Here is a 15,691-nt window from a genome sequence, read left to right as displayed (position 1 = left end):
CGTGAGTTGGGTATATGTTGACCCATGTGTACATGCTTTTATCATAGGGCAAAGTAGCGTATAGGGAATAAAACACTGGCTTTTAGATTTTCGACCAATTCTGGAAGGAAGAGTTGGCCTAGGCCATAATCAGAGCATCAAATCTATCAAGAGTTGAAAATGGTGGTATAATAATAGCAACAAAATGAACACATCAAAATTTCCATTTTCTGCATAGTAGTTTATAGTCCCATGCCCACTTGTCGTGACTACAACCATCTTGTCAAATAATTAGTTGTCGTGATTATATACCTCACACTAGTCTTCTTTCCTAGCAGACTTATGTTCCAAAAAGGTCTATCACCCATTTGACAAAGGCTTGTAAAGTTACTTGTAGCACTAGTGGCATCTTATCGATTCTATATGGCTTTCTTGTTCTTTGACATATATCACATGCTTGACATAATTCTTTTGCATCCTTATGTATTATAGGCCACCATAGCCTAGCTCTCAAGATTTTTTACACAGTGGCTTTTCCTGCATAGTGCCCACCTGTGACTCCTCCATGAGCTTCTGTCATAATACTTTGTCATTCATGTTCAGGGACATATCTACGTAGTACTTCATTTGGTCCCATTTTGTACAAGTGTCCAACAATCAATGAGAAATCAGTTGCTCGAACGACCAATTTTTTTTTTTCTTCATAGTGTACTCCGCGAGCGCCATCAATGTGGTTAGAAACTGAATAATATCCGTGAAGTGATCATCTGCGACTCTAATTGCAAATAGTTGTGCATCGAGTAGGTTATCTTCGCTATTTGTGGGCTCTTCTCCTGTCTATATTCTTGATAGATGATCAGGTCCTGTATTCAATTTCCCTGGCTTTACTATAACTTTGAAGTCATACTCCCAGAATACTAACAACCATAAACAAATATTTCCTCCTGAAACAGGCTTATTCACTAAATATTTCAGCGTGGCGTGATCAACGAACATTTTTAAATGTGCCCCCAAAAAATATTTCTTGAACTTTTGTAATGCATACACCATAGATAATCCCTCTCTTTACATCGTGCTATATTTCTTTTCCACATTGGAGAGTTTCCTACTTCCAAATGCTATGGGATGATCAATTTCCCCTGCTCCTGGTTGCGCTAACACTACACCCAATGCTATGCAAGATGCATCAACATGTACATGGAACTCCTTCTTCCAGTCTGGGAAAACTAGAATATGTGTAATTACAATCTTCTCTTTCAGTACATATAGGCTCTTCTGGCACTATTTTCTCCATTAAAAAGTCACATATTTCTTCAACAATTTCTCCATCGGTGTAGTTATTCATGCATACCCCTTTATAAACTTCCTATATTAGCCATTGTGTCATAGTATCATGTGGAGTTGTCTCAATGTTTTTGGTGATGGCAGGTTCATAATAACTGCGATCTTCGTGGGATCCACCATTAATCCCTATTTACAAAGTAAATATCCCAAGAATACACCAAATGGTGCCCAAAAGATGCACTTCTTCAAGTTTAATGAGATCTAGTACTGCCTACACGTATCCAACATCAATCTTAAGCTTGCCACATGCTTCTTTAATAGACCAAAGGCTATCTAATCTTTGAAGTATACTTCCAGAAACTTGTGTATATATTCTTTGAAGGTTGCAATTACAACTCTAGAAAATATAGTAGGCACATTATTTAACCCAAAAGGCATAACCTTTGTATTGATAAGAACCCCACTCTGTCGCAAATGTCGTCTTGTGTCTATTTTCTGGCGCAATTCTAATCTGATGGTATCCAGAAAATCCATCTGTGAAATAATAGGCCTCCTGTCCTCCTACATTGTCCAATACTTCATCTGTAAATGGTGTAGGGAATGGGTCATATAGGCATGCATAATTCAATTTCCTTAAGTCAACACAAATCTGGATTTCCCCTTTTGCCTTCTTTTCCTGAACCATCATTGGACTTACCAATTCAAACTCTTCGACAGGTTCAATTATCCCACCGGTTAACATTTTTTCTAATTCTTCTTTCACCTTCTCCTTGTATTTTGAATTCAGTCTATGAGGTATATGCTTGGAAGTCTTTGCATCCAGCTTGAAAGGAATCCTCATGACTCCCAAATCTCCTATTATGCCCTTCATATCTTAAGACTTAGTAGGGAACAACTCTTGATATTCATGTAAGCGATATGTTATCTTGCTAGCAATGTCTTCATCCCAATAACCTCCTATTGTTGTGTACTTCAATTCAGCCTCTGACCCTATATAAATCTTCCTCATCTTCAATGGATTTGTTGTATCAAACATCTCTATCTCAGGTCCATTTACTTCATGATGACATTTTGATTCTTTAATGTCAATGTTGCGAGGATCTTTGTCCTCTTCTGCATTGAGTTTATAGCATTCCATTACATTGCATATCTACATAGCCCAATCAGGTTTCCAGATAACTGGAATTATGTTATCAAAAATATTATTCTTAACTATATTCATAGATGCATCTATATTTTCATAGTCATCTACAAATATGGATGTCCTTATAAATACACCAACCATTTCTTTCGAGCCAACACTACCATGTCAAAGCTCAGTTTTCAGATACCAATTCTGAGTAATTGTCTCCAAGGTATGGATGAAGCCATGCACCCATTCTTCTTGTAGAATTTCTTCCCAAGTTGCCATACAGAGCTATATGTGGTCTCTAGGATCATTATGGCCATCATACTTATCTACGAGCTCTGTTTCTACTTGTCCAAACCTTACCCACATCAACCTTATACATTTTTTCCAATCTCCCATATTCTTCTTATGAGTACCCCACCATCTAGTAGGAATAGCCCTAAGTGCTTGATCCAGAGCTAACAATCTTTGGCATTCAGGTACCCATATTTCATAATCTCTAAAGAAAGTGTTTACATCACCCGAACCATCATATAAAGGTAAATCACGTACCTTAGCTATCATACAATGCACTTATTTAGTGATCCTTGCACATAGCCTTGTAGACACTTCATGCAACCTATTCTGCCATTTTTCCAATTCCTCTTCTGAATCTGAAGTGCAGGAAGTATCTTTCTCCTAAGTTATTTTTCCATCTGCAGTAGGGTTAATCCATTCTTCTTCTTTTAATGTTATCTAATAAATGTTGTCGATATCTTCTGCATTGTACTCTTCTCTGACAGGTTCAATATATCTCGCTCCCTCCGATGGATCTAATGGCATAGTAACTCTCATATTATTTCTTTCAAATATCATTTTCCTTTTCTTCAAGTTAATTATAGCCATGTTATTAAATTCCCAATCCAATCCATGAAACGTGGGGAAGGGATTACTGTCATCCACAATCTCAATCACTTTGAAATTAGTGGTAGTGCGCACTCCATCAATGTCTACTATGATACCTGACAATATTCCTATAGGGACAATCTTCAGTTGATTCACCATCTTCAGCCGGATAGTTGACCACTTCATATTTGGGTTACCCATCAATTCTCAATTTTATTTTTGTAAGACATTGGCATAAGATCCTAGATCTAAGATAATCTAATCCATGTCATATTCCCCAATCTATGTTGTAAGCCTCATTTCCTTTCCGGTCCGCTTCTTGTGCCTATGTAGATTATTTACTGCACGCATATCACTCTAAGGTACCTCTTTAGGAGCACAAGAGTCTATCAATTCCTGTAATCCCTCTACAACCTTCTCATTTCTCAAGAACTTGATGCAAGTCTATAGAAAAAACTTCAAAATATTCAGATCCACATATTGTGTCGTGACTAGTACTATCTCGTAGTTATCCTTGTGAGTTGTCTGCGTGATAGAGGTTGAGGCTCCATCATCCATAAATCTTCACATCTTCTCCATGAATACTTTCCTTTCCTTTAGGATATCAAATGCCAGAAATTTTTCAGTATTTTTTCTTACCCATGTGGCTTCAACTTCCTTTTTTCCCATTGGATTTATCATTTCCAGATGCATCTCCACTTCTTGTTATAATGCAGATGTGCGGTTGATCCTCCCTTGGCTCAGCTATCATCATTTGGATAATTGTTGAAGGGTTTTGGTTTCTTTTCTCCTGCATCTTCACAATAAGGACTAGGCATTATTCAATTACATGATCAAAAGACTTACAGTAACTGCAGGTTGTAGTAGGGTTCTGACAGTCTCTTGCAAAGTATCCGACTTGTCCACATTTGTAACAGATAATCTGGCCACATCCTCGACTAGATCCTCCTCCTCCTCCTCCTCGTCATCCTTGAAATCCTCCTCGACCAGTGTGTTGCCCTGGATCGTTGTGTGTATGTCCCTCAACTTGCAGTCTATAATTATCAGTAATGTGCTCCATCATTAAGTCATAACTTCGGTAATTTTTCTCATCATGGCCTACTGATCTAAAAAAGTTACAAAACAGTTGCTTCGAGGTATGTACATACTTCTGTAACAGGTAGAAATATTAAAAGAGATGTTTAACTACCGTTCTACAAATCTCACACCATAGCCCTGGGTTTACTGGATTAGGCACTCCACTTACCAAATAATCTCTGAACACGGGGCATTGATCCTTCTAATGACCCTCTATTTTACATTTTGTGCACCATACTTCTAATCTGGTTTCTTTACCTTTCATGAGATCCTGCGATTCCAAGGTCAAATTGGCTAGCTGAATCTGTATCTGCTATACTCCTGCATGAGTATCCCCACTCGGCAAAGCTTCTAGCTTCACCACAATCTTCAATGCTTCCGCTTGAGTCACGATCTTCTATTGTGTCAAAGGTAACCTAATATGTGGCAGTAGCATGGCTATGAATCACTCTCTATGCTATTTTGGGGGTATATTAAAGCTTACTTGACCCATCAACACCTTGAATCGCTGATCCAACTCCCACATAGATTAAGTCGCTATCTATTTGAATTTTTTTAGCTCTATGATGCACTGTGATTCTAATTTCAACTTCTTGAATTCTGATACCAATGCTTTCTTAATTTCATCCAATGAAGCCATCATGTCAGTGACAAAATATTTGATATGCTAGGTTAGCAGCATTTCTCATAGCGACGTGATGAGTTGCACCTTGTTTACATCATCACTAGTGATCTGTCTTATTGTCCATACAACATCATCTACAAACCGAAACTTTTCAGGATCCTCTGATCCGAGTCCTTTAAAAATAGGTAGATTAATGTCATTGTCCATTCTCCTTCTCGGGGGGCTAGGTGGAGGGGGAGGGGGTGGGGTGTATGGGAATTATTGGGAGGGGGATGGGGTATAAGGGGGGTGGATGGATGGGGAATCCCAAAGACACCCTAATTCTTCTTATCTCCTAACTTAGACACACCTTTAGGATAGGTGGGGGAATGTCATGGGGTTGTAGGGTTATTTCTTTCTTCTTCACTCTCAAATCCTCCTAACAAGAGGCTATATTTAGTTTCAATAAAATTCTTTGGATTTGTTATGTATCGTTTTCCACTTCATGTAGACATTGTTTTAGGCTTATTACCTCTTCGTCCAAACATTAATCTAACTGCATTCTTAGAATCCCCTTTTCACACAATAACATCTTAATCCAGACATTAAAAGATCTTAAGTACTTACCTTGTGGTCCTTTGAAAAATCTTCGTTCAACTTCGCTATAGTACATGATCGCATCTATCGCGAACTCAGTGATAAATCCTCCCAAAATGAGATCAATCCAAAAATCAACAACCCTTGAGATACTATTACTGATGTTCTTGAGTCGATGTATCAATTCAGTATTGCACTCCATAGGTTTGTCATTCTTGAAACAAGTCTTATACTCAGTCAGCTTAGATACCCACTCGTAATTTTCAATGTGGAATGAAAAAAATAAGATTTCTTATTTCTCTTCGAAGATATACTTCTAAAACCAGTCTTCAAGTGATAATTGAGAGTATTTTTTCTCTTTTTCTGCAAATTAACTTTTTTCTGCTAAACCCACTCCTAGATTTCTTTCTTCGAGGGATGCCAAAACATATCCCTTAAGTAGATCTCAGTCCCAGCAATGGAACCATTTGTTGGTTTAAGGGGGCTTGATCCAAGTTCAAACTGTACTACACACCAACAAAACCCTCAACCACTCGCCCCTTTTGCAACGACCTATAAGCATATTGTAGTATCACTCGAAGCAGTTATGGGAGGTTGCAGAACCAGGTTTCTGCAACCATAGGGATATGCACATTGTTGTGTCTGTGTGTTCATTTATGTCTTATATCTTCCTACAACTTTGTGTACATGAATAAATTCACGTTGATGATTAATCTTACAGATTGGTACTTAATGCATAGACATAATAGAAAACAATATAACATGTATTCTTTCGCATAATTTAGTAAAAACCGTTCATAATGATATCAATAACAACAAAGAATCAACACAAATAGATACACAATACTTTGCCACAACTTCTTCTTTATTAAAAATAATCTTCAATACATGCTCTTCCCTGACCTGCACACCCAGTTGTAGGTGGTCTGCGCACTCAGCTGCAGACTCTCCAAGGCCTCTGAACACTCACTGTAAAGCCTTGCCCAAAAATATAGACTTAAGACAGAGAATAGAAACAATCTATGCTTAGTTCTTCTATATCATATTTGAAAAATTATTACATCTTCTTTATATAGACTTCCCTACTACAAGACCATGGTCCACATACCATGGATCCGACAAAATAAGGACTAAAACCCAATACCCGTTACAAAATAAGGGGCTTTGTCCCACCCCAAAGTCCCTAAAACACCGTGCGATGAATATAACTATGTCAGTTCCATGCTCCACTCCTTAAAATGCAGAGTCTTTGACCCAAGACTTGGACCAAGTTGGGTTGCGCCAATAAAATACTACTTATCCACAAGATCATAAATAGTTATAAAATGGAAATATATGATAAATTATGATAAATGACAAGATAAAGAATGGTAGAAATGTATGAAATATATGTCAGTAATTGATAGTTAAAATGAAAAATTAGTGGCCCAACATCTCCGCCAAACTAAACATGTTTCATGTCCTCATGCAACTCAATGCCTCTGTATTAACCAAGTTGTAATACAATAGCCAAAATACTCACCTCAACTAATGATATTGATGGAACATAAGACTTCTTCCGGAAAGGCTTCTACAAAACAATGGTTATTCAATTCTAGCATTGTTGGTGAAGTTGTAACAATTTACACATTAACTTTCAATAATATGTATATGAAGTTGCAGCAAAATATGATACAAGTAACAACAAAATTCAATAACCATTTTCTTAAAAACTACAAACTAGATTTTGCTAAAATTTTGCAAGAAGATTTCTACTATATTAAGGATTTTCCACTCTAAAAATCAAAGTCGTTTGATGCACGGATCCCGAGATATAAGAAAAATGGATGTAGGTGATGAAGTTTTATTTCTCATAATTATAAATTAGTTTTGCCTGAAAGTTTTCAGGTTTGTTCATATTACCATAATACTTGTACACACCTAAAATAAAAGTTATCTGATGCAAAAATTTCAAGATATCAACAAAATGGCTATAGTTGACAATCTGTGTTTTCTGAAATTTTACAAACTGGTTTAGCTTGAAATTCCCCAGATTTGTTTATTTTAATGATACCTTCTTACTATCAAAAAATCTCAAGAATCAAGTTCATGGTTTTAAAGATATATGCAAATCAATTTCTGCATTGTATAAAAATGATTTTATATTCCTTAAATGAAGAATAAAATAAAAAACATCATTCATGCGTAGCAATTCCTCCCTGAAACTGGAATTAGCATGTTGTCATGCTATACTAGAAAATAAATTGAAGTGGTTGCTACAATCGTTGTTGAAATCTTTGCTTGGTGTATAACAACATGAAATAAGGGATGGTTTGAGAATGAGTAAGGATAGGGATGTATGATAAAGAGTATTAATGGCATGGTCATGATAAATAAATAAATGAAAATTACACTCCCCCAAACTAAAATATTTTTTGTCTTTAAGAAAATGGGAAGTGGCAAAGAAGTGGAATTAATGATTTGAAAATATGAGTAAATAATGCTCGTTGATTTTTCATGACATTCTCCTAGAATTTTAATAAATCAAAAACTTATGCTATTTTACCTCAAGTTTCACCTCCATGAAAATGTGGAATGGCATGGTTCGACTGATATCTGTTGAAGCTTATATAGGTTGAAATGATGCTAAAAGTGATGTTGAAGGTGGGAGTCATGCAACATGAAAGAAAGCAATCATAAAATGTAGCAGGATTTCCTTCCCCCAAACTGATTAGTTTCCCTTTCATCATGATTTATATAACACATCTCATGAGTAGCCTCAATCAGTAATTCATTACCTTAATAACCTCATTATATATAAAATTTACATAATCATGTTATGAATGCCATGGGATAATAATGGATAAAAAGGGAATATAAAATAGGGTAAAAATGATGTGAAAAAGATGCATTCGCTATACTCATTAGCTTTGGTTGTTATGGGCACACAAATGGTGATACATGGGATGAATTATTTATCTCATTCTTTACTTCTCAAGATCTAACCAATTACCTGACATTCACAATTAGAATTAGGCCTCTTTATTCTACCCCAAAATAATAGTAGCGTTGTTAAGCTACAAATAAATGATGAATCATTGGGCAAAGAAAAGTTAAAGATATGAAACTTGTATAATAAAGGAATGATAGATTAGATGATACAAAATGCCAGATCTCAAATATCCTAAAAGTTTCACCCCTAACATGTAAAGTAAATATTTAGAACTCATTAATAGATATAAACCATAACCATGATCATCTAAGAAGTGATTAAATATTGCCCCATGAACCATGAGTTCTAGCAAACCTTATATATGCAACAATAGGCTTTATCAACAATTAGTTTTGAGAAAATAAGGTAACCAAGTAGATCATAGTATTGAATTAACTTCTATACCATAGGCATGGCCATTGCTGCCAATAGGTATTCATCGCCTTGATAGGGATGCCTATTTAACGCATTTAGAAGCAAGTATCCCATCTATTAGAAATAAATACATACTTATAAGAGAATTTCAATTTACTTAGATGTCTACTAAATATCACTCTTCTAGCTTGCTAACCATTTAATAATAATTTCATTCATAGGAGCTAACAAAAGTGAACAAGTCATATTTTGATGAGATCTCCTGTCCTTTAGCTTTACGACCAAACGCCATTACCTTGGCATGGCAACAAATAGTTGTAATGTCACTTTGTTAGGACCTATGATCATTGTAGATCAGATCGTGATGAGACATCCTATCCTCTAGTTGACTATTTATGTTTCAAATTCAGCTATGATTATTGCTAATCAATAAAATATTACTTAATTGAAAAGCGGGGGTAGGTCATGTCTTTAAGATCTAGGGGTGGCATAAAATGTTTTGTAGTAACTATTTTCAACTTGGCTAATATTTATTATAGAAAGCTAATAACCTTAAAATGATTTTTGATAAATATATTTTGCTTTGTTATGATTGGTGTTGAGGAAAAATTCTTTAGATAGTGACGGAAAGCTTTAAGTACAATTTTATGGTGACCATCTTAAATTTTACAATACCAGGGACATGACAAATTAAGAAATTTAAAAGTTGGCATGATGAAATTATCTTTGAATAATTATCCCTTAAATTATTTTCATAAAAAAAGATAAATTGACTACCCAATCATTATGTCAAAGTGGACCTAGAACATTTAAAGTATTTCCCATTCACCAAGGAGAAAAGAATAGGAAATACCTACAAGTGTTGAATAAATAAAAGTGAACAAAACCATGAAAATGGGCTAATAACATTAGTTGTTACTTAGGTAAAAACAACTGTGACTTAGGTAAAAAAACATGAATTAAGTAACAACAATTGTGAGTTAGGTAAAAACAATTGTAATTGAGAGAACACAAGTTTTGATTTAGGAAATAACAGTTGCAACTGAGGGAACAAAAACTATAACTTAGGAAACACTATGATTGAGGGAATGACAACTGTGACTCAGGAAACAATAGTTGCGACTGAGGGAACAATGAATGTGACTTAGGAAAAAACTACTATGACTTAGGTAACAACAACTGTGACTGAGATAACAACAACTATAATTGAGGGAACAACAATTGTGACCTAGGAAACAACAACTAAAACTGAGGGAACAACAACTGTGACTTAGGAAACAATAGTTGTGACTGAAGGAATAACAACTGTGACTCAAGAAATAATAGTTATGTATGAGGGAACAAAAATTGTGACTTAGGAAACAAAAATTGTAGCTAAGTTAGCAATAATTATGATTCGAGATTTATTTATCCAATAATACCATTGTTTCATGTTACAACCTCGAAAATACCCATAACATTTTAAGCTTATGGACATGAAGTAGCAAGAATTATTGTGACAATCCCTCCCAAGAACTAACTCAATGGGTGATCCTACAAAGGTGACATAGAGAAGGATTGGTCATCCAACAGTCATAGTCACTTTACAAAATAATGAGGAATTAAGAGTGAATCATACCTAACAAGGCTTACCATAAGAGTGTTGGATATTAGATTTGAGGCAACCATATACTTGATAAGACTAGGGAACAAAAGGATAGATGTAGAGAAACAACATGAAACTGAAGAACTTCCGTATTTTATTTTGATGATGAAACAACAACCATGAATTTGAAGGATTCAACACCTAAAACTTAAAAACATAAGAGAAATCATAAAAGAAACAACACTTTATTGAAAAATAATAAGTAAATAAATAACTTAAGTTACAACAATTGTGATTTCAGGTGCAACAATGTTGTTTCCTAAGGGAACAAGAATCTTTCAATGGTGAACGAATGGAAGCAAAAGATATTTCGGAAAAATGTTTTTTTGGCAATGAATTCGATCTTCAAATGGAAATCAATTCTTCATTTATCCTGTTATGAATATGTCAAGTAATGAAAAAGTATTCATGTTGTTTTCTTCGTGTTGGTGCCCAATAGCAGGAACAATTTTGTAGTAATCTCTAATGATCCAAAAACAATTTAGATCATGGAAACTAAAAAGACTCAAAATCATATCATAATATTTTTTTTAGTAAACGGTTGGATGAAATTGTCTTATTTCATTAACATTTCCTTCAAGAATCACTTGTTCATAAATTGACCTTATTTATTCTCGTGGAACCTGCAAAGAAGCGAGCATCTACCTGTAATAAACATGAAATCATGGAATAAGAGATGTGATCAAGCTCTACTAATCTAAGAAATATTCAAAAAATAAGAGCTAGTTACTTTTTAGAACATATCTATAGAAAGATAAATAAAGAAAAATGCATTTATTACTTGCGGGAGAGTGGTGGCCAACCATACTAACCAATAGTGTTTTAATCATAGCGTATTTGGTTTTTGTCTCATTTGAGTGATTATAAATACAAATGAAAGTGAATTAAGAGGGGTATCTCCAATGGAAACATGTTTTAAAAATTCCATGTGATGATATGTCAAACATGCTCAAAACGACCTGCATAAGATAGTTGTTTTCTATTTCCCAACTTATGCCAACAATCCATATATTGAGCGTAACACTTTCATTTGATGATGGACTTAACTGATTCAAATTGGATATTAAATTATATTCATTTATATATCTCCAATAGAAATGGGTTTTGGATACAATTGATGGGTCAAATGTCCTAAGGAACAACAAAAAAAACCAAAGTTTTAGGAGTGTTGATTTATGATAGGAAGTCAATAATTTGGTCACAACTTTGTCATACGATATCAAATTTCCTCGTGAAATAAATTAATATGAAAATATACCATAAAAACAAGTTTGCACGATCTAGACATTTAGGTCTCTAAAAATGGTTTGTCCCAACTATGTCCTTGAGTTGTCTAATAGACACTGTGTTAATGTTTTGGTCATAACATTTTTGTTTGAGATCGAAATTGAGTGATTCAAATTGGGTTAGAAATTATGCATCAAGGTCTACTTAGGATATAAACAAGTTTTAAAAATATGTCAGTTTGGTCCCTCAAAACTTGACTATCCCGACTCTGGTTTTAGTAATTTTATCAAGCCCACATGTCATAAAATATGATAAACAAGAAATTTGTTCCAAAATGGTGATGAGTGTATGTAGAAACCAAATTTTCAATATAATATGACTACATACAAAAATAAATTTGAAGATATATCACCACTATTTATTTACAAAATGTATTTCAACAAACATAACTCTTTTTATATATAAAGAAATTTATTTATTTATGTACTTATTTATTTTATTTTCTACACTAACCTACTCTATTTGAAAAGGATGAAATATATCTATGTATAATAGTACTTGTAATGGATCCATTTTCGAAACAAGTCCTCATATAAGTACATACCCAAATTAGAAAAATATACACATTAATAAATAGTGTGGTAGGAGAGACTAAGTTCCCTTGAAAATATGGTGCCAAATTTTTTTTAAGTATGGAGTGATGTTGCGAACAAATGATAAGTTGAAACCAAGATTAAATATAGTATTCTCTTTCTTGGTTTTCCATAGTTGGCATATCATGAACTTCTTCTAGTGTCTTATTGATCTCATCTGCTTGTTGATATCGACTAGAAAAAATTCCATTGTCTTCCATGACTTATCTAATTTTAGGATTTAAAACCTTATCGAACCTAATATAATTTTCTAGTAGTGGTGTAGGAAAAATAGAATGGGTGGGAAGGGTGAGTAAATTTTGTAGTTCAACACTGTCATCATGTTGTACTAATTTATTATTATGGAGGTGTGGGATGAATTGAGTAGGAAATTGTATGATGTAGTTGATTGGGTTGTAGGGATGACCTTGATAGGTAAGAAAAATAATTAGTTCTTGTTGCAATATGAAATAAATATCCACGCAAGTAAGAAAATGAAAGAATAGAGTTTTGAACCATACATGTCGGCCATGGTTGCCATGGCTATGAGCTTGTAGCAACTTCTAGATCTCTTTGATATGCTACTTTCATCCTCTTGCAAAATGCTTCTTTTGGCACTGATGGAAAAACATGTCTTCAAATTCTTCCTGATTTTCTTTATCATGCAAAATTCCCAATTATGAATTTAGAGAGTTAATAATATCAGTTTTACAAAATTACTAATTTTAGCTCCTATAAATCTTGTTCTTGTAGCAAATTTCAAAAATCGAGAGGAAATTTCCCTAGAACTCTTACCAGCCTTGAATATTCCTCCATCAAATGTTCCTGCCAATAGGTTAGTGGAATGGGTGGTGCTTACAACACCACTTAAGGGAAATGATAATATTTTTTGAAATTTCTACCTCTAAGACTCCTACTTTTATTCATGCATGTTATATGACCTGAAACTACCTATAGAGGGTAGAACTCATTGGTGAGCCATGGTATTGCACCAAGAGTGTTGCAATTCCCAAGGGCTCCTCAACTTAAATTATCAACCCTAGATTCGTACAAACATAGAGATGACAGTGTTGTATGTATAGTAGGTTAGGCTCTACTCATGCCAACCTCAGTCATGAAATCATATCAAGGTGTTCAGAGACCATTCCTACAATTTAACTATAGTGAAAACTCCTGATGAAACTGATTTTAACTATGAAAGTGAAAATTTCATTCATTCAACTTGTAGGTTCTAATTAACATTACATGAGAAAAAGGCTAGTCTACTTGTAGAAGTGAACCTACTCTATTTTTCACGTTTCATCAAACCAATAACCTACTTTCATGTATCATTGATATACTTTACATTCTCTTGAAAATAAAAAATCTAACATGTAACATGCTTGTGACTTAAAAGCACTAATTCAACTTTGTTTTTCACTGAGCAAAAGAGGAGGTTGGAGTGGTATAATAGCTTATCGATACCATCAAATCACAATTTGGGGGTCATTATTAATCTCAAGAAAGCAAAGGTTGAAGTGGGGAAAAAAGAAGGTGGAGAAAAATGGTGCTACAGGCCTTCTATAGGTGTTGATACAAGAGCTCTTGTATTGCTACAGAAGGCCTTGTATTACTATAGGAGGGGTTCCGAGAGACTTTTCAAGTTGGATATGGTAATTTTAAGGCAGGAGAAGATGGATGAAGCCAAGAGGGAGTGAATGAAGATTGAGTAAGATGCCTAGCCAAGTCTAGGACCTCTCGGAGGTCTGTCTTTCACCAAGGTGGATGCCCACAATGTCCTTAATTGCCTAAACATAATGATTGTGGAAACACATCTTGGGAGTAGTGTGAAGGGTAAAGGAAGAAGATGGATAAGTCTTAGTTGATATGATAGGATGTGGCCACCCATGTATTTCAACACAAACCTGAAGCTAGACCACTACAAGCATTAAATGATCAATAACACAATGACATAAATTTTCATGGAAAAGATGAGTTGAATTTGACTACAACCTTATTCATTTTCACAATGCTACTCTAAACACTGAAATAAATCATCGGTTGTGGAAAGTATATATGAAAAATGATAACTAACATCTACCTATTTCCAAGAAATACATATTTCCAAGAAATACATATTTCTAAGAAATCATAAACAAATATTTTTGGATTGAGATTGTGAATTGTTCCCACCACATTTCGCAAAAGAGAGGTGATAAGGAAGATTGAAATCACAATTTTTTATAGCTTAACATATACTACAACAAAATAAAGACATGAAATGCTTGGAAACAAGAACTATATAGAAATATAGAAGAGGGACTAAAGCCCTTCGGTTGGACCCAAATCCAAGGGTTTCAACCCTCTAGAACTAGCACAGATGCAACTTAATAACAAACTTTTAATTAGTAGAAAATAGTAGTCTCATACATCACATGAAATTTAACAATATAAAGGTCAAGCCCTGGGATCAATAACTACTCATAGTTGAATAAAAATTTGAATTCTAATGTTCCTTTCAACTCGTTTATTTATACACAAGGGTATCTTATAGTAGCTCCCATGAAAATAAGAGTGATTCCCTCCTTGATCTTGAAAATTATGGAACTTGTCCTTCTTGAGCTTCTGATGCACTTGGAGTTACTTGGATGTCAATGTATTCCATCTTGTGAGTGAGGATTTGGTGATCTCAAGCCGATTTAGAGAGTTAATGAGGTGGACAAGTCTCCCTAGATTCCCTCTTGGTTGACTCCATCAAGTGCCTGCATAGTAGATGCCTAAAAATGCTTCATTTTCCTGTAATTTAGTCACATCAAGCCACATACAATCAAAAACCACCTTTTAATCTTCTTACTAAGCATATTATAACTAAAAATGTGAATTAATGTGATAAAATGATAGTTTTATGGCTACAAGATAGAATAATGAACTTTAAGATATACCTATTAATGGGACTCATCGTCACCCCTTTGCTGAAGGTTTTGCTCATACTTTGAGAAACTTAGTCATCCATATGAATCTCATTCATGGCCCTCGTGTCCTCCCTCACATCCTAAGACACATCAGATTGTATGCCTTCTTGTGGATAAAAACCTACATTTTCCTTTATGTCTTTCCATACCTTTGGTTCCTCTGCCTAGTTTTTTTCTTCATGTAAGCTTGACAACAAAGGTGGATTGAGTTTTGGTCCTATCCATTTGATTTTTAGTCTTTGCATGATTCTTTTGTACAATGGGGTTCTATCCAAGGCATTCCTTAAACTTTCAAGAGAGTGATACTCTCTGATTTGTAGATTGAGGGGAAAGGC

The sequence above is a fragment of the Pinus tabuliformis genome, chromosome 8 (genome assembly GCF_031772625.1).
Source record: "Pinus tabuliformis cultivar Carrire ecotype Pingquan chromosome 8, CPIR1, whole genome shotgun sequence".
Lineage (NCBI taxonomy): Eukaryota > Viridiplantae > Streptophyta > Pinopsida > Pinales > Pinaceae > Pinus > Pinus tabuliformis.
The sequence above is the reverse complement of the archived record's forward strand: the minus strand, read 5'-3'. Positions refer to the sequence as shown.